At 47.4% G+C, this 20,380-nt stretch overlaps 1 long non-coding RNA gene across 3 annotated transcripts; it reads left to right on the top strand.

Annotated features, from left to right (window-relative positions):
* The first annotated feature begins 6,915 nt into the window (after nucleotides 1-6,915).
* On the top strand, nucleotides 6,916-14,089 carry LOC129523626 (uncharacterized). 3 transcript variants are annotated; one of them, XR_008667166.2, is made up of 5 exons: nucleotides 6,916-7,161; nucleotides 7,765-7,886; nucleotides 8,103-8,198; nucleotides 8,984-9,130; nucleotides 13,775-14,089. It is a non-coding gene; the product is annotated as an uncharacterized lncRNA (long non-coding RNA). The 3 variants fall into 3 exon arrangements; XR_008667164.2 differs by lacking the exon at nucleotides 8,984-9,130; XR_008667165.2 differs by lacking the exon at nucleotides 13,775-14,089 and having other exon boundaries at nucleotides 8,984-9,265.
* The last annotated feature ends 6,291 nt before the right edge of the window (nucleotides 14,090-20,380 follow it).

The following is a 20,380-nucleotide window of genomic DNA, read 5'->3' as shown; positions in this document are numbered from 1 at the left end:
CACCCATTATAACAGCAGCACTTAGATGCTTAAATGAGGCTCACAGGTGCCCCTTGTGTGCTTACAACCAGGCCAGACACAGACCCTCCAAGTTCCCACTCCCTGCCTCACTAATGATCAGCTGAACTGCTTGTCTCCACTGATCACTGGGAACAACCTGCCTGAGAACCAAACTTTGGTGAAACTTCCTCCTTCCTCAGGCCCTCCCTTGGGGTGAGCCCACAGACACTTGAGAATCGGCTGCCCTAGGATAAAACCGACCCTGACCTACCATGTGGACACGTTCATGTCACTTCCTCACACTAGGTCTTTCTAGTCTTATTACTCCCCACAAAAGAAAAACCACTAGGCACGGTGGCTCATGCCTATAATCCCAGCACTTTGGGAGGCCAAGGTGGGAGGATCACTTGAGACCAGGAGTTCAAGACCAGCCTGGGCAACATAGTGAGACACCCCCAACCATCTCTACAAAACATTAAAAAATTAGCCAGGCTTGGTGGTGTGTACCTGTAGTCCCAGCTACTTGGGAGGTTGAGGCTGCAGTGAGCTATGAACATATCACTACATTCCAGCCTGGGCAACAAAGCGAGACCCAGTCTCTAAAGAAAAAAACAGAAGAAGTATTTTTGCAGATTTTATGTTCAGAACAGTCCCCCTATTGGAATAATCCCCCTCCCTCCATTGCAAGAGCCATCCCCCTCACCCTTGTAATAACCCTTTCAGATAAAGTCTCTCCTTATGACATCCAAATGTCTTTTTCACTTGACAAGGTTGGGGGACGACCTTGTGCAAGATCTCCCAAGATCTCCCAAGAACTGTGGTTCTCTGGAATGCCTGGGGTTTGCCTGTTTCTGATGGCTTTCTCGATTCGTAAGAAACAGAGGCCCTCCTGCACCACCCAGCCAGGCTCAAGGAAAGGGACTCCATGGAGGAGCATGTTAGAAATGGGCCTTTAGGGCTGGGTACGGTGGCTCACGCCTGTAATCCCAGCACTTTGGGAGGTCGAGGTGGGCAGATTACCTGAGGTCAGGAGTTGAAGATCAGCCTGACCAGTATGATGAAACCCCATCTCTACTAAAAATATAAAAATTAGCCGGGCGTGGTGGCACATGCCTGTAATCCCAGCTACTCGGGAGGCTGAGACAGGAGACTCGCTTGAACCTGGGAGGCAGAGGATGCGGTGAGCCGAGATCGCACCATTGCACTTCAGCCTGGGCAACAAGAGCAAAACTCCATCTCAAAAAAAAAAAGCCTTTAGGAGATCACCAGTAACTCTTTCCTTCCATCCTGGAGCTTCTCGCTGACTCTGTCTCCTCCTACTTTTTGCTGATCCATAACCTCGCCTTGAACTTGGCCCCCAGATGGCCCACACTCAGTGGCCTGGCAGCCCTGGAGCCCACCTCCAACCAACTTCTTTCAGTTTTTCCCATTAGAGGGACTCTGCCTGGCCCCCCTCATCCAGTGACAGTGCACTGCGGCCTGCTGGTCACCCCTGGATAGGCTGCCCACTGTCACGCCCTCACCTCTGGGAATGGGCCTGGTGAGGCTGCATTGAAACCACCTTTGCAAAAATTCTAACAGTGAGAAAATTATAACAGTGAAAGAGACCTAATCTAACTAATCCCCATCTTGCCTTTAACCCCACACCGCCCTTGTTCCTTCGTGGGCCTAGGGCCAAGCTAACTTTGGGGGAAATTTAGTTCATAGTTTAAATGATAACAGCCCTTCCCCAAAACTAAACTGCCTTTATAAAACGAATGAAAGGGCCGGACACGGTAGCCCACGCCTGTAATCCCAGCACTTTGGGAGGCTGAGGCGGATGGATCACCTGAGGTCGGGAGTTCGAGACCAGCCTGACTAACATGGAGAAACCCCGTCTCTACTAAAAATACAAAACTAGCCGGGCATGGTGGTGCATGCCTGTAATCCCAGCTACCTGGGAGGCTGAGGCAGGAGAATCGCTTGAACCCGGGAGGTGGAGGTTGTGGTGAGCCAAGATTGTGCCATTGCACTCCAGCCTGGGCAACAAGAGCGAAACTCCATCTCAAAAAAAAAAAAAAAAGAATGAAAGTCCACCAGGTCAGGAGGATGAAAGGAGCCTGAATTCTGCTAGGGTATAGGCATAGTTATGGAAGCCATTATCCTTAGCAAATTAATGCAGGAACAGAAAACCAAATACCACATATTTTTGCTTATAAGTGGGAGCTAAATGATGAGAACTCATGAACACAAGGAAAGGAACAACAGACACTGGGGTCAACTTGAGGGTGGAGGGTGGGAGGAGGGAGAGGAGCAGAAAAAATAACTATTTTTCATCACCCAGCATTAATACCTGGGCAATGAAATAATCTGTACCACAAACCTCCATGACACGAGTTTATCTGTGTAACAAACCTGCACATGTACCCCCAAAACCTAAAATAAGAGTTAAAAGAAAAAACAAAACAATTTCCAGCCATGGTTCCAGAGGTCCCAAGATTTGCAACTTCCTCAATTCTCTATTGTAGAACCTAAGGTTGGCTTTTTTTGTTTTGTTTCGTTTTTTGTTTTTTTGAGACAGAGTTTCGCTCTTGTTGCCCAGGATGGAGTGCAATGGCACGATCTTGGCTCACCGCAACCTCTGCCTCCTGGGTTCAAGTGATTCTTCCGCGTCAGCCTCCGGAGTAGCTGAGATTACAGGCATGTGCCACCACACCCAGCTAATTTTGTATTTTTAGTAGAGACAAGATTTCATCATGTTGGTCAGGCTGGTCTCAAACTCCCAATCTCAGGTGATCCGCCCAAAGTGCTGGGATTACAGGCTTGAGCCACCACACCCAGCCCAAGATTGGCCTTTTGAGATGTCTTTTCAGGCTTTTGCATTTCTGATGACCGGATGGTCCCACCTGGACCCTCGAGTCTTGGCTCAACTGGTCCTGTGGCCCCACCCAGAATTGGACTCAGCGCACAAGGACCATTTTCCACACCCCAGTGATTGCATCCCAAACTAATCAGTGGCACCCATTCTCCTAGCCCCCTGCCCGTCAAGCTGTCTTTGAAAAACTCTAGCCTCTGGATTTTGGGGAAGATTGATTTGAGTAATAACTCCCTCTCTCATGTGGCATGGCTGACCCCGTGTCGATTAAACTGTTTCTTATTGCAATGTCAAGGTCTCAGTGAATTGGTCGTCTGTGCAGTGGGCAGGAAGAACTCATTGGGCAATTACAGCATGATGGAAACCATGGCTGCTTAGACAACAGGGGCAGCAGTGGGTTGTTTCTCTCCCAACGGAGTAGAGCTGGAACAAAAAATGGCTATGACCGCGACAATCCCTCTAGGAGGCTCAGGAAGGTGACAAGTCCATATCAACTAAACATGGGCTATTCGGAAGAAGTATGAAACCACCTCCAATGGTTTATTGTTGTTCATTTACTCCTTTGCCTTTTTTTTTTTTTTTTTTTTTAAAGAGACAGGGTCTTACTCTGTTGCCCAAGCAGGGGTGCAGTGGCATGATCATGGCTCACTGCAGCCTCCATTTCCTGGGCTCAAGGGATCCTCCTTCCTCAGCCTTGCCAGTAGCTAGGACTATAGGCATGTGCCACCATGCCCAGCTATTTTTTTTTTTTTTTTTTGAGATGGAGTTTCACTCTTGTCATCCAGGCTGGAGTGCAATGGTGCAGTCTTGGCTCACTGCAGCCTCTGCTTCCCGGGTTCAAGCGATTCTCCTGCCTCAGCCTCTTGAGTAGCTGGAATTACAGGCATGTGCCACCACGCCCAGCTAATTTTTAGTAATTTTTAGTAGAGACAGGGTTTCTCCATGTAGGTCAGGCTGGTCTCGAACTCCCGACCTCAGGTGATCCGCCCACCTCAGCCTCCCAAAGTACTGGGATTACAGACATGAGCCACCTCACCCGGTGCCCAGCTAATTTTTAAAATTATTTTTAGTAGAGCCAGCGTCCCACTATGTTGCCAGGCTGGTCTGAACTCCTGGGCTCAAGCGATCCTCCTAACACAGCCTCCAAAAATGTTGGGATTACAGGCATGAACCATCACACCCAGCTGGTATCATCTTTATCTGTGGTTTCACGGTGCATTGAGAGTAACTGAAAGTGTCTTTACACAGTACAGTCCCCACACAGGGTTCTGAAACTTCACCGAGACCCCAAATAAGAGGAGATGTTTCATCTACCACCTTGCTGAGTCTGGCATCGTTCGTTGCTTTGTGCACAAAAACTTTTTTTTCTGTTTTTTTGTTGTTGTTGTTGTTTCTTTTGTTTGTTTGTTTTTTGTTTTTTGTTTTTGCTGGTGCTGCAGCCTACAGAAGCCCAATTCTTCCTTTTCTAGTTTCAGCAACTCAGGAGGCTACACGGTGAGCACATTTTGAGGCGGTTGCTCTCACTCTGATGGTGTTGGCTCTGTGCTGAATAATCTAGGGGTGGCTGCCGCAGTAAAATAATGAGGATATGTTCACGTGAATGAGGTGGCCCTGAAGAAACCAAATCAGGGATTCCCAATTAGGGGCTCACAAACAATGCGAAATGGCAGGTTCAGGATTGATGGCTGATAAGAATGTTCCAGCTAATTAAAATGTCAGGGTTTCCCCGTTTGCCAAGATTGATCATCGGTCTGGGAGGTAACACTTGTCTGCTGATCGGGTCCTGCTGATAAGAAGTTCTACTTGACAGTTACTGAGGTCTTTGATAAATAAAATATGGTAAACTGATGAATTATTACTTAATAAATACAGCGTTGTCTGGGGGGTTTTCGGAGTGCAGAGGTTGTAAACTGCTGGTCTGAGGGCCAGAGGCGATGCTTGGATGTCTTCTACTTGGTTTGCACAGGATTTCTGGTTTTGTTTTATTGATTTGAGCCAACATAGAAAGAAAGGAGGTATTTCACACACATGTATGCACACACACACACACACACACACACACGCACTCCCAAATCCAGGCTTGTGGCTTCTTTTAAAAACTGGCCACATTGGCTGTGTGTCTGGCAGCAGCAGGCAGCTGAAGTTGGGTGTGGCTACTGCTTGTTGTTGGAACACCTGGGGACCACCCTCACCTCCCGCCACCTGCTGACACGTCACTGTGCCAGTAGCCAGGCATCATGCACTTGCACGGTGTCTTGCCTCCATCAAAACTGAGAAGAAGAGAAGCCAGAACAAGGAAGAGCCTTGGTATTCTTTGCTCCTGGCCTGTTTTACTCACTGATTTTCCCTACTGGCCTCTCTAGGCGAGAGGTCAGCAAATTATGGCCCGTGGGCCCAATCTGGCCCCACACTTGTGTTTGTTAATAAAGTTTTATTAGAACACAGTTACACTCATTTGTTTGTAGATGGTCCAAGGCTGCTTTTGTGCTTCATGAGCAGAGCTGAATAGCTGCACAGACACTGTCTGGCCTGCAAAGCACAACTGCTCTAGGCAGTTGTGTTTGCGACCCCTGCAGTAGTGACCAACCCCAACTGTTGTTTCACCTCAGGCCAATGACCTAACCTCTCTTAGCTTCAAGTGCCTCCTCTCTAAAATGGGATAACATGAGATTGGGTTCCCTAGAACTGTTGAGAGGATTGAATGAGATGAAACGTAGGCCTGGCATACAACAGGGCCAATCAGCATGTGGTATCTGCTGATATTAGTTAAAGCATTGGCTCCGTAAACAGAAAAATAACAAAAGACACTGCCAGTATTGATTTAATGTTAAGAGAAATCACACAGAAATTTCAAAACCCACCAGAGATACTTCCTCCCTGAAAACAAGGGCTCCAGGCACTTCTTGGCAGAGTCAGAGGTGGAAGGCAGCACCAGCCATGGCTCAACTTAGTTCTGGAAATAAAACACGATGGAGAAACCTGCCCTGGGCACAAGGCCCGGCCAGAATGCACCTCTGGGTGCTGCCTGTCTGTGGCCCCATTCATCTTGTTTGTGCAAAACTCTAGAGAAACCATTATGAGAACCGGCACCCTGCAGCCCTTACTCAGAGCCTTGGTGGGGGTCCTTTACTCTTTCTTCTGCACACACCACGGAAGTGAATGGGGACAGTGGAGGGGTGGGGCTTGCACTTTTTTTTTTTGAGATGGAGTCTCGCTCTGTCGCCCAGGCTGGAGTGCAGTGGCGCGATCTCAGCTCACTGCAAGCTCCGCCTCCCAGGTTCACGCCATTCTCCTGCCTCAGCCTCCTGAGTAGCTGGGACTACAGGCGCCCGCCACCTCGCCCGGCTAATTTTTTGTGTTTTTAGTAGAGATGGGTTTTCACCATGTTAGCCAGGATGGTCTCGATCTCCTGACCTCGTGATCCGCCCACCTCGGCCTCCCAAAGTGCTGGGATGACAGGCATGAGCCACCGTGCCCGGCCTGGGGCTGGCAGTCTTGGTAGTGGGCCGTGACTGTGGAGGAACAAAAGTGATTGAGTAAAGGGTTCTTGTGTCTATTATTTAAGAAAAACTTAGGCCAGAGTTGGTGGCTCACACCTGTAATCGCAGCACTTTGGGAGGCCACGGCAGGAGGATCACTTGAGGCCAGGAGTTCAAGACCAGCCTGGGTGACATAGTGAGACCCCATCTCTGAAAACAAAAAGAGAAACTTAGCCAAGCATGGTGGTTTACACCTGTAGTCCTAGCTACTCAGGAGACTGAGTGGGGAGGGTTGCTTGAGCTCAGGAGTCAGAGGCTGCAGTGAGCCATGATCGTGCCATTGTGATCCAGCCTGGGCAACAGAATAAGGTCTTGTCTCTAAAAAAGAAAACAAAAAAAGAGAAAAGAAGACAAAAAGGAAAAGAAAAGAAAGGAAAACAAAAGAAAAGAAAATTTCATGCATTTGAGCTATAACCATCCCCCTTCCATCACTGCCTCCATCCCCTGTATCATGCCAGCTCTCTCCACCCTTAGCATTGTGACATCACCACCACGATCATTCAACACTTGTTTTTTGGGCATGTGCTGTTGTAAAGTCACCAGAGTGGGAATGGGGGGCTCCCATGGAGCCTGCATTCTAGGGAGGAAAGCTGACAACACATCAACTAGAAACTATCAGTAACATTATGCAGAGAACTGAGATGGGGAGCTACGTTTGCATGAGTAGTCAGGAAAAAGATCTTTGTTTTTGAAGGGTGATGTCTGAACAGAGACCCCAATGTTGCATGGAAGCAGGTCATGTGAAGACCAGGGAGAACAGCGCCCCAGGTAAAGGTTGTGGCAAGTTCGAAGGTCACATGGAGACCCTGATCTTGGCACGTGGGAAGGAGGGCAGGGTGGCTAGAACCTGGCCACTCTATGTGTGCTCCATGACAAGCACCAGCGTCACCTGGGATCTTGTTAGAAATGCAGAATCTTTGTCCCCACCATAGACCTGTTGGGCCAGAACCTGCATTGTCTCAAGACACCCGGGTGTTTCATATGAATAGTACAGCTTAGAAGCCCTGGGCCAGAGCACAAGTGAACAAGGGCAAGGGGGCCTGGAGCAAGAATGGGGAGGCAGACAGCACCCAAAATGTGAAAGACCAATGCTGCTAAAGCAAAAGGGGTGAGGTGGCCCTACATGTCCCTTGTAGCTTGTTTTCACTGGTTTCAGTCATTCAAAAGGTACTTATTGGTAACAGGGTTTGCATTTGTGGCCCTGCCCAAATTTCATGGCGAATCGTAATGCCCGATGTTGGAAGACGAGCCTGGTTGGAGGCGATTGGATCATGGGGGTGGATTTCTTCCTCGCTGTTCCCATGATGTTCAGTGAGTTCTCACGAGATCTGGTTGTTTTTTTATTTTATTTTATTTTTCATTTTATTTTAGAGATGGAGTTCTGCTCGTCGCCCAGGCTGGAGTGCAGGGGCGCAATCTTGGCTCACCACAACCTCTACCTCCTGGTTCAAGCAATTCTCCCGCCTCAGCCTCCCGAGTAGCTGGGATTACAGGTGTGCACCACCATGGCCGGCTAATTTTGTATTTTTAGTAGAGACGGGGTTTCACCATGTTGGTCAGGCTGGTCTCGGACTCCCGACCTCAGGTAATCCACCCGCCTCGGCCTCCCAAAGTGCTGGGATTACAGGCGTGAGCCACCGCGCCCGGCCCTCTGGTTGTTTATTAAGTGTGTAGCGCCTCCTCCTCTCTCTCTCTTCCTCCTGCTCCAGCCACGCAAAACATGCCTGCTTCCCCGTCACCTTCCGCTGTGATTGTGAGTTTCCTGAGGCCTCCCCAGCCGTACTTCCTGGACAGCCTGCAGAACCGTGAGCCAATTCAACCTCTTTTCTTTATAAATTATCCAGCCTCAGGTATTTCTTTATAGCAGTGAGAGAACGGACTCATACAACGGGGCATGTCTTCTAAGCTAGGTACTATTCTAATCACCAGACAATAGTGTGCTAGTAACTATTTAACAACGGGCTCTACGAGAATAATCCTGCCATGATTACTCACCATGATTACGGTGGCTAATATTTTCATTTATGTTAACAAGTAAGATAAAGGTAAAACAACAAAAGTGCACGCTGGAACTTGACTCCTTTGTCGATGACATGAGAGACTTCCTTGCTGAATCTGATAATAGACTTCCTTGCTGAATCTGATCTGATAATCCTTTTTTTTTTTTTTTTAATTTTCTGAGACAGAGTCTGGCTCTGTCGCCCAGGCTGGAGAGCAGTGGCATGATCTCTGCTCACTGCAACCTCCACCTCCTGGGTTCACACCATTCTCCTGCCTCAGCCTCTGGAGTAGCTGGGACTACAGGCGCCCGCCACAACGCCCGGCTAATTTTTTGTATTTTTTAGTAGAGACGGGGTTTCACCATGTTAGCCAGGATGTTCTAGATCTCCTGACCTTGTGATCCACCCGCCTCGGACTTCCAAAGGCTTGGATTACAGGCGTGAGCCACCATGCCAGGCCCTGATAATAGTTATCAAATACTGGAAAAACAGTTTTAAAATTCTTTGTGCTGTTTACACTTTAACAATGACATGCTTTTATGTTTAATCTACATTATTCATACTTTTCTCCATCCCTTCCTTAAATCTAGACAACAAACCAAACAATAGGGCAAGCTGTGGTTTGTAGTGTCTGCTGATTCCTGTGGTGTGAATACTCCCACCATGGCCAATATCAAGCTGCCAACATGGCGTCACTATATGCAGACTTGGGAAGAGATGCCTGCTAGCACATCATGGTACAGAATCTCCACTCTACGGATATAATAGGTGCCAACCCCAAGAGCAGAGCAGAGCAAACAGCAAAATAATTAAGGAGTGATATGTTTTGAATATTCATTATCTTTGTTTTCAATAAAATTTATTTAATTGTAGGCTTTTATAGTCTAATTTGTATTTTCATTTATTTATGTGTATTTATTTATTTTTATTTTAAAAAGTAAAGATGAGGTCGCCCTATGTTGCCCAGGCTGGTTTTGAACTCCTGGACTCAGGCAACCCTCCTGCTTTGGCCTCCCAAAGTGCCGGGATTACAATCATGAGCCACTGCACCCAGCCAGTCTAATTTCTAATAATGGCTATGTTTAACAAGCAATTTGCAAAATTCCTGAAAATGTAAGAATTGACTCTTCTGAGCTGGCAGGAGCTGACTCCAGCACAGCACTCCAGTATGGGGGAAGGGGTGTGGGGTGGGACACCCTTGAACAGGACAGACACAGACCCTGTCTTCTGAGCTTGCAGTTTATCGGGGCATGTTGGGCTTTATTTAAAGTCAACTTCCTCAAGACAAGGAGAGTGGGGTGGGAGATGGAACTTGCTCTGTGGTTCACCCCAGGACCTCACTCTGGCCTAGGAATGCCCCTTCCTCAGGATCAGCCCCCAGGACCAGGCCTCCAGAGTCCCCATCCCCCTACAGTGAGTTCAAGGGAGACCTCTGGGACAAAGAAGAGAAAGAAGAACCAGAAGGCTGCAATGAAGACGATTTAGAAACGGAAATTAGGGCATGGTCACCTTGGCATGCCCCTCCCAACTATGGGCCAGAAAACACAGGAAATGATGGCAGAGCACGTAAGCTCTTAGAGAGGAACCTCCCACAGTCAGTGTCCAGCCTAGACAGAGGCCAAAATTTCTGGGCCTGGGATCAGGCAGGGAACTACTGTATATATTGATTGCCAACCATGAACAGGTTGGGTGATCCACCTTTGACCCTCAAACAACCAAGCAGAGTTGGCACCTTTACCAGTTTCATCTTGTAGAAGGAGAACCTGAGGCTCACAGGGGTTAAGGGGTTCCCCAAATCTTAATCCAGAGCCCTTTGCCTGCCTGGAATGAGGGCTGATATGGTTTGGTTCTGTGTCCCCACCCAAATCTCACCTTGAATTGTAATCACTAGTTGTCAAGGAAGGGACTTGTAATCCCCACGTGTTGAGGGAGGGAGGTGATTGGATCATGGGGGCAATTTCCTCCTTGCTGTTCTCATGATAGTGAGTTCTCACGAGATCTGACGGTTTTTATAAGTCACTTTTCCCTGCTCTTGCACGCTCTCTCTTGCCTGCTGCTGTGTAAGACATGTCTGCTTCCCCTTCTGCCATGATTGTAAGTGTCCTGAGGCCTCCCCAGCCATGTGGAAATATGAGTCAATTAAACCTCTTTCCTTTATAAATTACCCAGTCTCAGGTATTTCTTCATAGCAGTGCAAAAGCGGACTAATACAGGGGCCAAAAGCACACAAGATCTATGTCATCCTGATTGGTAATACTGAGGTCACTCCAATTGGTAGCCCTGTCCCATAACCTCTAAGTAAGGCAGAGTCATTGCTGACTATTCTGAGAGGCTGTTCCTATCTCCTCTGGGTTTCCTTTCCAACTAGTTCCTTCCCTCCCAGCTCCAGTGTTGTTTTTCTTTTGTGATTGTTTTTCTGAAAATGGTGTTGTAGACACCTCCTTGTCCCAGCCACAATCCTTACTACATTCAATTATCCTGGTTTATTAGGCTCTTTAAAGCTACTTTATTGCTCTCTCCTTGCTGTGACCCTAATCTTTGTTTTTCCTCTAGCTTTCTCCAGGGTTATTGCTTGTCAAGAGAAAGGTCACCACAGACTCAAAAGAAACAGGGAAATAAGCAATAGAAGGCTGGCTTCTGGCTGTCAAGTTTGTTTTCACCAACATTAAATTGATAGATGAATATGGAGGTGCCCCGCCACTTATCCTATCTCTTCTCAAGCTACATCTTGCCAGACCCTAGTCTCAGAAATAACAGTCTACTAACATAACATGATATAACATTTTCCCAGTGTACTTTCATACACATGAACTTCTTCATTAATTCTGAAAATTGCTCTGTAGTGTAGGTAGAGTAGGTAGTATTGTTCCCATTTTTCAGGTAAAGAAACAGAGGAGATAGAAAGCTGAACTTCTAACTCTAGACAAGATAGAGTAGCCCCATTTCTCCTGAGTCCACCATCTTACAACTAAAAAAAAAAAATCTCTGGACATGACACAACAAAGAAGCATAAGAGTTCCCCTCTCTCTTACCCTGTTACCAGCAGGGGCCAGTGGAGAGCTGAGCTTCTGCCCCACTCTGCCACAACAAAACAGTGGGAGCCAGCTGTCTGGTTCTCCCATCCCTGGGTCAGCAGAGCCTAGCAGGGTAGCTTGGATACAATAAGACAGTGCAAGCTGATGATCCATTTTCAATGGGAAGGTATCATCAAGGCAGAGATGGGAGTTCACTGCCGACCACCCATTTGCAATGAAGCAGGGTAAATCAGTGCTACACTTTTGTCACGATAGCACTGGTGGGGCCCAGTGGGAGGTTGAATATACAACTCATCCAACCTGATATGGTTTGGATTTGTGTCCTCACCCAAATCTCATGTTGAATTGTAATCTCCAGTGTTGGAGGTGGGGCCTGGTGAGAGGTGCTGGGATCATGGGGGTGGTTTGCCATGAATGGTTTAGCACCATCCCCCTTGGAGTTCTCATTGCAATAGTGAGTTCTCATGAAATTGGGTTGTTTGAAAATATGTGGCACCTCCACCCCTCTCATTGCCTCCTGCTCTGGCCATGTGAGACGTCTCACTCCCTGTTTGCCTTCCAACATTACTGGAAGCTTCCTGAGTCCTCCCCATAAGCAGAAGCTGCTGTGCTTCCTGTACAGCCTTTAGAACTGTGAGCCAATTAAACATCTTTTCTTTATAGATTACCCAGTCTCAGGTATTTTTTTTATAGCAGTGCAAGAACAGACTAATACACAACCGTTACGCTACATCTTAACAGGGAGACAGTCTGCCAAAAAAGAAAAGTTGAATAGGATCCAGACTCTCATAATATAATACCTAAAATGTCCAGGATAGAGCAGACAATCATTTATCATGTCAAGGAAAAGGAAAATTACAACTTGAATGAAAAAACAAACAGGCACCAAAATGCAAATGAATCAGAGGGATTATCATGAATTTAAAAGCAGTCATTATAAAAATGCTCCAAATGTAGTTATGAATTCTCTTGAAACAAATGAAAAATAGAAAATTTCAATAAAAATCAAGGTTATAAAAAAGAACCAAATGGAATTAAGGAACTGAAAAACACAATAACCAGAAAAAAGATAAATAAAACACCTCACTAGATGGGCTTGATAGTAGAGTAGAGATGACAGAGATTGAACCTGTGAACTCAAGAACAGACCAATAGCATTCACTCAGTCAGAATAATAGAGAGAAAATAGGCCGGGCGCGGTGGCTCACGCCTGTAATCCCAGCACTTTGGGAGGCCGAGGCAGGCAGATCACGAGGTCAGGAGATCGAGACCATCCTGGCTAACACAGTGAAACCCCATCTCTACTAAAAATACAAAAAATTAGCCGGGTGTGGTGCCAGGCACCTGTAGTCCCAGCTACTCGGGAGGCTGAGGCAGGAGAATGGCATGAACCCGGAAGGGAGAAGGAAGGAAAAAGAAAAGAGAAGGAAGGAAAAAAGGAAGGAAGGAAGGAAAGAAGGAAGGAAGGAAAAAGAAAAGAGAAGGAAGGAAAAAAGGGAAGGAAGGAAGGAAGGAAAAAGGAAAGGAAATGAAAGGAGGAAGGAAGCAGAAAGAAGAAAAGTTTAAAAGAAGGAATGAACTTACTGTCCTGGGTCCTATTGACTGCTCCTTTTATCGACAAACCTCTTGAAGGAACCATCTAGGCTGCTTGCCTTTCCCCCCACCTTCTGCAGTGCTGGCTGGCTCTCACTCCTGCCCTTTAGCTGAAACTGTCTTTCAGCAGCCACCAAGTCCCTGTCTCCCAGGCTCCTCTTGGGTTGCTCCATGGCTTCTGTTGAAGGTGCCAGCTTCGGATTTTTTTGAAGGCTTCCTGTCCTCTCCCAGTTCCCCTCCTGCCCTCTGCCTGAGCCTCCTCTGACTCTTCCCCCACCTGGCTTCCTCTTTCCACCCCAATAATCCAATTCTACATCCCTTCTTTCTCTCTTGTTTCACTTTCCCTGGTAGTCTCACCTCTTTAGGGTTCCACTTTCCTTCCTCGGACACCAGGGTGATTTCTGTCCCTGCCCCCAGCCTCATGCCAGGTCTTTATTTGCCATCTCCCCTCATTCCTGAGCTCCCCAGGCAGTTTCCAGCAGCACATCACAGTCCCTGAGCCCAGGACTGAGTGCTTCCTGCCTTACCTCCCTCCAAACTGCTCTCCTACTGCCCTTTCTGCAAATGCCCCCAGCATGCCCCCACCCCCGTGCCCAGGCACTCTGCAACCTCCGGCAGGGGACTCAAACCGCTCCCAGCATGTGCGCCTCCCACACGTCTATGCCATCCTGGATCAGGAGGTTGGGAAGAAGGATAGGAATGATGAATTATTCATCTCGCTGTGCTTAGTAAGTGTCACTCATTCATTCACAGGTATTGACTGAGAGCTCTCCCTGGGCTGGGCCGATCAGGAGGAGGCTGAGCAGTGAAAACAGTGACCCCTGTCCTCAAGGAGCTAACGAGAAGAGCAAATGGCTGGCAACGGTGCAAGACACAGAATGAGCAACGGGCTGCACGAATCGCGATTTACGTGGCTTTGGGAAAAAACGCATCTCACAAGTTGGGGCTGTCATACAGCATTGGCTTCTTTGTAATCAATGCGTTTCAGCAATATATGGGGGTGAGTTTAGTTTCCAGTTGGCTTCCCTGAGGGTGTTGGATAAAGTTGCAATTTAGATTCAATCAATACACATTTAGTGAGCGCCTATTCTTTGCCTGAACGATCGCGCGCATTGTGGGGGATACAAAGGGAGACATCGTGGGTGGAGCTTAACATGGAAACAACTCTCTCTTCCTCCATGGCGTTTACCTTGCCTTGGAAAATAAACAACGTAAACATTTTTTTGTGGCAACGGAGACAGGATTGAGAGACTTGCACAGACTTCCCTTCCCAAAACTTCTGCAGACTAAAATTCTACCATTAGCTATTAATTTCTTTGACTAAATTTTGCCCTCACTCTGCAGTTTCTTTTTTCTAAAATAAAAATACTTCTAGAAAGAGAACACGACGTCCTTAACCTCTTAAAACAGAAATGACATAGAATTCGACATGCATACCCATCTGGACCCTTGGATATTTGTTGCCTGAAGAGCTGTGTTGAAAAGGCCTCTGAGGCTCAATCTGGCCTCTGATGCAAAGAATGTCAATCGATTGGTGATGTCTGCCCTGAGTGCTGGAAGGGAGGATGGCATTTACTATCCCTGCCTTAAATTAGAGGAGCTGATGGGGTTCTTCCCGAACTATAACAAGAGGGGTTAAATGAACACTAATCATCTGATAGGACAGCCACTTAAGGAGGTGGGGGGAATTTAAGAAGGAAAGGCTGTGACCGCCAATCTCCTAATGTCACCTGCATGGCCCTCAGTCACCTGCAGCCCTTGTCAGTGCACCCAAAGCCTTTGCAGATGTCAACCCAGCTGGCTTTCCAGCCATGTCTGACCACACCCCAGTGCTCCTCTGCTCCAGCCCCACTGAACTCTGCCAGATCTGGAAGTGCCCTTATACATGTGCTTCCTAGACATCCCAGAACATCTGTGCCCATTGTCTCTGCACAGGGAATTCTTACGTAACTCCGTGAACACCTACCGTAAGTGTCACTTCCTGTGAGAAGTCCTCCCTGATTCACTCCCTCCTCTGTTTACCCACCCACTGGAGACCCACCTCTGCATGGCAGTCTTCACACTCTATCATCTTTGTCCTTCCTTCTTTTTTTTTTTTTGAGTCAAGCTTTCACTCTGTCGCTCAGGCTGGAGTGTAGATCACAGCTTGCTGCAGCCTCCAACTCAGCTAAAGCAATCCTTCCTCCTCAGCCTCCAGAGTAGCTGGGACTACAGGTGCATGCCACCATGCCCAGGTAATTTTTTTCTTTTGTGTAGAGACAGGGTCTTGCAATGTTGCCCAGGCTGGCCTCGAACTCCTGGCCTCAAGCACCTCCCACTTCGGCCTCCCAAAGTGCTGGGATTATAGGCATGAGCCACCGTGTCCAGCCCATCCTTGTCCTTTCACATGTGTCACATTTCTTGTGAGACTAAGAGGTCTGTGGGAGCAGGGTTAGTGCCTGGTCTCTGTGATCCAGCCCCCAGCCCCGGGCCTGACACACAGCTGGTGCTCAACAACCACTGGCTGAATATTGGAATGAATGAATGAATGAACCTTGTCAGTGTGGCAGATGCTATGCCTATGCTGAGACTGCTGTTTTTTCACGTGCCCCTGCTTCTCCTGTGTTCCTGCAGTAGCACACTGCCGGTGGTAAATGAATCCCCAAGTATGAATGCTTCACAGAACAAAGTTTAATTTCCCCTCCCACAAAGTCCAGTGCAGATTGTGCAGCCCTCCGGAACAGTTGTCTTGGTATTAACCACATCTTTTATTTCCTGCATTCCAATGCTCTGACATCTGGGGCTTCGCTGACCCCCTAGAGTTAGCCAATTTTTAGAGATACAACTTACCATGACAGCACTTTTCAGATGCAAACAACCCACCCAAACCAAACAAAGCCTTCTTTTCCCTCCACCTCCTAACTGACCTTGGTGCTTCCCCATGTGGCTCTGTGTGGCGTGGCAGGCGGTGTCCCCTCCTCCTGGGAACTGTGAGTAACAAACTACTTTTTCAATAGCAATCATCTCCTGATCTGTTGGCTTCAGTATACCTCAAAATTTCTACTGATACACTATGTTTTGAAACAGGCTTCCACTGAGTGACTCAGTGATCCAGTCTGCTTTCATAGGTGGCTCTAATGAGGCAGAAATTTAAAACTAAATATGCATTCATTCACTCCAAGAAAAGTAACAGGCAAGGGTTAACAAGAAAAAAAGAAGTTTTCCTCTGCCTAGCAAGCACACTTCAAGGACAGTTATAAGATAATGCTGTATGAGCAGCCAAGGCCAAAGGAATGGGCTTCAGACACCCCTCCCCTCCAGAGCAATGTTGAAGGAAAAAAAAAAGAGAAAAAGATAAATTACTTTACAGTTACTCCTTTCCCAGGCTTCTTAAACATGATTATGTTTTACAAATGTCTGTATTTAGCCAGTTCTTGTTTTTCTTTTGACGCAGCTACAAGGCCACAAATTACACACTATATGATTAACTGCTTTTGTTTTACTTTTGTAAGTCTGCTTATAAAAACCCCACTCAGTCTTTGTTCAATGCTCAGCTTTTTGGATGCGAATCCACTGAGCCAGTGCGTACCTAAAATAAACAATCCTCCCATTCTCCGTATCGGTCTCTCTGGTTCTCAGTTTCTCGCAACGCTAACACCTCAACGTGTGGCCCCCACAATTGTCGTGGCAGGGAACACAGACCAGGGACATCTTGCACCAGCTCTAAAATACTTCCACCCAGAAGTGGCACCTACCACGTCTGCTCCGTACTCAGTGGCCATGTCAGAGGCTTTCCAACCAGAGTGACTCCATCTTGAATAAATGAGACAGGAATTGGCAGGACTGGTTTTGCAAGGTACAACTCACAAAGACCCCCCTGATAAAACAGAATGTGGTAAAGAAGCCAGCCAAAGCCCACCAAAACGAAGATGGTGAGGAAAGCGACCTCTGGTCATCCTCACTGCTCATTATACACTAATTATAATGCATTAGCTTGGGAAAAAACACGCCCACCAGCACCATGTCAGCTTATAAACACCATGGCAACATTCAGAAATTATGTTATATGGTCTAGAAAGGGGAGGAACCTTCAGTTTGGGAAACTTCCCACCCTTTTCCCAAAAAACTCATGAATAATCCACCCCTTGTTTAGCATAAGATCAACAAAGAACTGACAGGATACTCAGTCAAGCAGCCCATGCCACTGCTTTGCCAATGGAATAACCACCCTTTTATTCCTTTGCTTTCTTAATAAATTTGCTTTCACTTTACTCTGTCAGCTCACTCCTGAATTCCTTCCTGCATGAAGCCAAGAACCCATGTGGCCTCTCAGGGTGAACCCCAGTTTTGGGGTTCACCACGTGATAGCCAGAATCAGTCACATGATGCCACTTGGGGGTACCTAAGTGGTGTGGCTGGGAAATTGGGGGTAGGGGATTGAACTATCTCCACTTCGGGTCTTGTTCTTCCCATCTGAATTAAGAACAGATAACCAACCCGAGATCAGTATATGTTTAGCTTAATATCAACACAGCACGATATGATTTCAGAGGATGCTTTGCCATACATATGACCTCGTTTGTCACCAGGAAATATGGGAGCTGAATGTTAACAAAGTAGAGATTCAAAGGAAAAAAGGCCCAAGGACTGATTGGCTCACAAATGTGCTCCAGCATTAGGGTCCTGAGTGAGATTAATGGGCCCAGGCCTAGCGAGCTAACCTCCTCTCACCTCCCTGGGCCAGAAGCAGATGGGAACCGTGTGGCCATGGCTGCCCTAAGCCAGGATGAGGCTGAAGAGGCAACCTGTGTCTGTTACCATCTGCTCTTGCAAATATCTTCCTTGGGTGTGGTGTTTCTGGAGCCTGTAAGATCTTTTCCCCAATGTTTTCTTGTAATGGTTGCATTAGGCCATTTGAGCATGGCCAGAGTTTTAATTATTCATGACCAGGGAGGAGTCAGTAGACGAAGAAGCATCGGGAATATTGGGAAGCACAGACCTGGATGTGCTGATAATCTCAGCTTTCTTCCTCCCCAAATATCAACTGTGGCTGCTCCAAGGTTGTAAAGTTAAAGGAAGTTTCACCACTTCCTTCTCCTGCCCTGTTGCAAATAGAAATAGTGGTGATATTGACCAGAGGGTGGGTGCACTGGGAAGGAAGGAAAAATCACAAAGATACAGAAACAATGCACAGGCTGGAGGATCAGACAGAAAAGAGGAGAGAGATTTTGCTGGAGACAGCAGAGGAAGCAGGCAGGTGGAGAGATGGAGACCCGGGTAGGGGCCTCTAAGCACATAACTTCATTTACTCCCCACCCCTGCTCTGGAAGGAGGTATTGTGTTTGTTTACATTTTTATAAATGAGAATGCTCAGAGAGGGTAGTAAACTAGCCTGAAGTCACACAGGATGTCGATGGGTGGTTTTGACCTTTCTCCTGCTGTTACCCAACACAGGCCCAGCCTGGAATCCTGTGATCTATAGATTAAGAGTCTCGTTTCTTGCCCATTTTGGAAACTATCATTAACCTAGAACAATGCTTCTTAGCCTCTCAGAGGATGCCTTTGAAAGGCTGATGAAAGCCGTAGATTATTTTTGCAGAAAAAATGCACATACCTGCATGTGTTCACTCACACCTCGGTTCTGCCTACAACTTCAAGATATTTGCAGATGCCCCAAATGGAGGAAAAGCTGTCAGGGACAGGTGAAGCACTTTCTTCCCAGCCTGGTACCTTGTAAACAAATTTTAAGGTAATATGTTGACACATCCACGGCTAAAGTGCTGGTAGACAGATGTGTATTAGTGCATTCTCACACTGCTGTGGAGAAATACCCAAGACTGGATAACTTATAAAGGAAAGAGGTTTAATTGACTCACAGTTCTGCGTAGCTGGGGAGGCCTCAGGAAACTTACAATCGTGGCGGAAGACAAAGGAGAAGCAGGCACCTTCTTCGTGGAGTGAATGCCAGCAGGGGAAATGCCAGATGCTTATAAAACCATCAGATCTCATGACAGTGAGACTCGCTCACTATCTCAAGAACACCATGGGGGAACCACCCCTATAATCCGGTTACCTTCACCTGGTCCCGCCCTTGACACAGGGGGATTATAGGGATTGTAATACAAGATGAGATTTTGAGTGGGCACACAGCAAAACCGTATCAAGATGTGAGAGGAAGTAGCGGGACCCCTGGGCAAGAAATCAGAGGGCCATATCTTTGTTATAATTGCCTGTCGTTCTCCAGCCAAAGACACGACCCTGGCTCCAGTCTGGCCTCCCCACCCCCATGTTAGAACCTGTCTGCATCCCTGCCTCATACCATCTCAGTTCATTCATGATAATATAGCAAAATATCCTAGACTGCATAATTGATAAATTAGAGAAATTTCTTTCTCACACTTCTACAGGCTGGGAAGCCCAAGATGAAGGTACTGGCAGATGTGGTGTCTGGGGAAGTTCTTCTCTCTGTTTCCAAGACAGTGCCTTGTTGTTGTGTCCTTGAGAGGGGACAAATGTTGTGTCCTCATGCGGCGGAAGGAATGGAAAGGCTGGGTTGCTCTCTGAAGCATCTTTTATTACAAAGGCATTAATCCATTCATGAGGGTGGGGTCCTCACGACTGAACTACTTCCCAAAAGGACCATCTCTTTTTTTTTTTTTAATTTTAAGACAGGGTCTCACTCTGTCACTCAGGCTGTAGAGTGCAGTGGTGCAATCACAGCTCACTGCAGCCTCGACCTCCTGGGCTCCAACGATCCTCCCACCTCAGCCTCCCGAGTAACTGGGACTATAGGAGCACAGCACCGTGCTCAGCTAACTTTTTAATTTCTTACTGAGATGAGGTCTCCCTATGTTGCCCAGGCTGGTCTTGGATTCCTGGGCTCAAGCGATCCTCCCAACTCAGCTTCCCAAAGTGTTGGGATTACAGGCGTGAGCCACGGCACCTGGCCAGGTCCACTTCTTAATACCTTCACATTGGGTATTAGGTTCCAATGTATGCATTTTGGAGGGACATTTATAGTTAAACCATAGCAACATCCATGGAGGGGGTCCCGTGTGTCACCTGCAGCCTCTGGAGTGGACCCTCCTCCTCCGCAGTGTACCACCCCTTTCTTCTCTTTCTGCAGACCCTTTTTCGCGATCTTCTCCTTCCAAGATTTGGCCGATACAGTCCTCACTTCAGAAAACTGGTGCTCCAGCCTGAAATCAGAAAAGTAACCCCCAGCTGCAGAGAAACCGGGACTCTGGAGACCATCCTTGGGTTTTGGCAAAAAGGCTCTGCTGGCCGGGTGCAGTGGCTGATGTCTGTAATGCCAGTACTTTTGGAGGCCAAGGTGGGTGGATCACTTGAGGTCAGGAGGTCGAGACCAGCCTGGGCAAC

Source organism: Gorilla gorilla, chromosome 6, assembly GCF_029281585.2.
Source record: "Gorilla gorilla gorilla isolate KB3781 chromosome 6, NHGRI_mGorGor1-v2.1_pri, whole genome shotgun sequence".
Taxonomy (NCBI): Eukaryota; Metazoa; Chordata; class Mammalia; order Primates; family Hominidae; genus Gorilla; species Gorilla gorilla.
This window is presented reverse-complemented; position numbering and strand designations above follow the sequence as displayed.